This window comes from Orycteropus afer, unplaced genomic scaffold (assembly GCF_000298275.1).
Source record: "Orycteropus afer afer isolate SDZICR_OR568_19922 unplaced genomic scaffold, OryAfe1.0 scaffold00021, whole genome shotgun sequence".
NCBI lineage: Eukaryota > Metazoa > Chordata > Mammalia > Tubulidentata > Orycteropodidae > Orycteropus > Orycteropus afer.
Genome location: NW_006921608.1, coordinates 5,067,897 through 5,070,171, shown reverse-complemented (window position 1 = coordinate 5,070,171; position 2,275 = coordinate 5,067,897). Strand labels below are relative to the sequence as shown.

At 43.3% G+C, this 2,275-nt stretch overlaps 1 protein-coding gene across 1 annotated transcript in view; it reads right to left on the bottom strand.

Annotated features, from left to right (window-relative positions):
• The window catches only part of ABRA (actin binding Rho activating protein), a 12,656-nt gene that overhangs the window by 8,919 nt on the left and 1,462 nt on the right, over positions 1-2,275 (bottom strand). The gene's annotated exons all lie outside the window — the stretch shown is intronic.

The following is a 2,275-nucleotide window of genomic DNA, read 5'->3' as shown; positions in this document are numbered from 1 at the left end:
TCATGTGTAGGGGATTCGCCCCAATGCTTATCTCCCTGTAGCTGTTGTTTTAGGTGCCACTGAGTTGATCCCAACTCATAGTGATGCAGTGTGGCAGAAGAGATCTACCCCCCAGGGTTTCCTATGCTGTAATCTTGGTGGCAAGGAGTTCTGGTGGCCCTGGTGGAGCAATAGCTATGGCTAATGGAAAGGTTGATAGTTTGAACCCAGCAGCTGCTCCACAGGAAAAAGATACAGCAATCTGCTTTCATAAAGATTACTGCTTTGGAAACTCTTCAGGCAGTTCTACTCTGTCCTACAGGGTCACTGCGACTTGGAATTGTCTGGAAGGCAATGGATTTGGGTGTTGGTAGTCTTGGTGTTGCAATGGTTAAGTGGTCAGCTGCTAACCACAAGGTCAGCAGTTCAAACCCACCAGCTTCCTGTGTGAGAAAAGACCTGATGTTCTGCCACGGTAAAGATTTATAGCATAGGAAACCATATGGGTCAGTTGCACTCTGTCATACAGGGTCGCTAGAAATCTGAATAAATTCCATGGCGCACAACAATTATCTATAAGAGAAGATTGCTAAGTCTTTCTCTTGTAGAGCTTCTGGGTGAGTTCTAATCACTGATGTTTTGGTTAGCAGCTGAGCACTTAACTGTAGCGCCACCAGGGTTCCTTCTCATCTCCCTGCCTTCTGGCAAATTTGAAATGTGCTGACAATCCTTATTCTGTTGGATTCTGCTATTCCATTTCTAATATCTCCCCAAAATTCACAGGGCCAGGATTTAGACTACAGTTTCTTATGTGCTGGTAAAATAGTTACTTCTGATCATGAATTACTGTATTAATGTGAGGAAAGTGTAAATCCAGATCCCTGGCCACACCCTCAAGGCAACAAGAGTCAGCACCATGCTCTGGTGGCACAGTGCCTAAGGCATTTGACTGCTAAACAGAAGGCTGGCAGTTCAAACCCACCAGCCACTCCTCAAAGGAAGGTTGGGCTATCTACTTCCATAGTGATACTGCCTCAGAATCCCAAGGAGGGGTCACTATGAGTCAGATCCTACTCGATGGCAGTGAGTTTGAGTTTTTTTTTGGGGGGGGGATTTCAAAACATTGCATTTGGAGTCAGGCAGCTCTCAGTGAGGTCACCTACCTACCAGGAACTTGCTAGGTTATCTTCCTCTCTGTTTCAGCAGGCTAATACCTACCTCCTAGGACTGTGACAGAGAGAGAGAGAGACAATGCATGTAAAATACTCAGCACAGTACATGCCTCATACTAAACGTGTGATAGATTGTTTTATTTACCTGAGACTGTCATTCTCTTTTTCTTGAAAGCTTGCAACATATATTCATTCTACTTCTATCAAAATACCTTTAAAGTCAAATGATAAGACAGAATTTTGTCAATTTACTTAACAATTTTGTATTCTACTTTCTCACTGCTTCATTAGACGTTGGAAACATACCTACACACTGTCCCCAGAGGGCATCTGTTTATAAGCCATCATGCATCAGGGTCTTCTCCAATATTTTGATGCCCTCTGTCCCTCTGTGGTTGCACAGTGCAGTATCCTGACTTTATATTAAGTGGAACTGTTGTCTTAAAGCATGTGTTTCTTGACTGAACAGATGTTTCAGTTGAGTCGATGTGTGTGTGCATATGTGTGTGCATTTATTTGACAACTTTATGTTTTAGGAATGTGATATTTTAATTATCTAACTTTAGTAGCATCTCTCTGTTTACAAACAGCCAACATTTTTGTGTGAAAGTTGGAAAAGTTGTCAAATAGTAGAATCTATACGAGTAGTAACTCCACTCCTTGGAAGGAAGGTTGGGCAATCTACTTCCATAGTGATACTGCCTCGGGAACCCAAGGAGGGGTCGCTATGAGATGGATCCAACTCGACGGCACATAACAACAACAACAACATACGAGTAATAATAGTTTTCCTATATGAAGCATAAGTGGCAGGCACTGCAGTAAGTGCTTGGGAGAATCTTACCGATTCTCCCAAAAGTATGGAACCTACCCCACACCCAAACCCCACTGCAATTGAGTCAATTCTGACTCATAGTGACCCTATAGGACAGAGTGGACCTAACTGCCCCATAGTTTCCAGGCTATAAATCTTTGTGGAAACAGACTGCCTCATCTTTCTCCCATGGAGCAGCTGGTGGGTTCAAACCACAGACATTTTGGTTAACAGCTGAATGCCTTAACCACTGCGCCATCAGAGCTCCCCTGATCCTATGCCAGAGGTTACTATTCCTATCATTTTACAA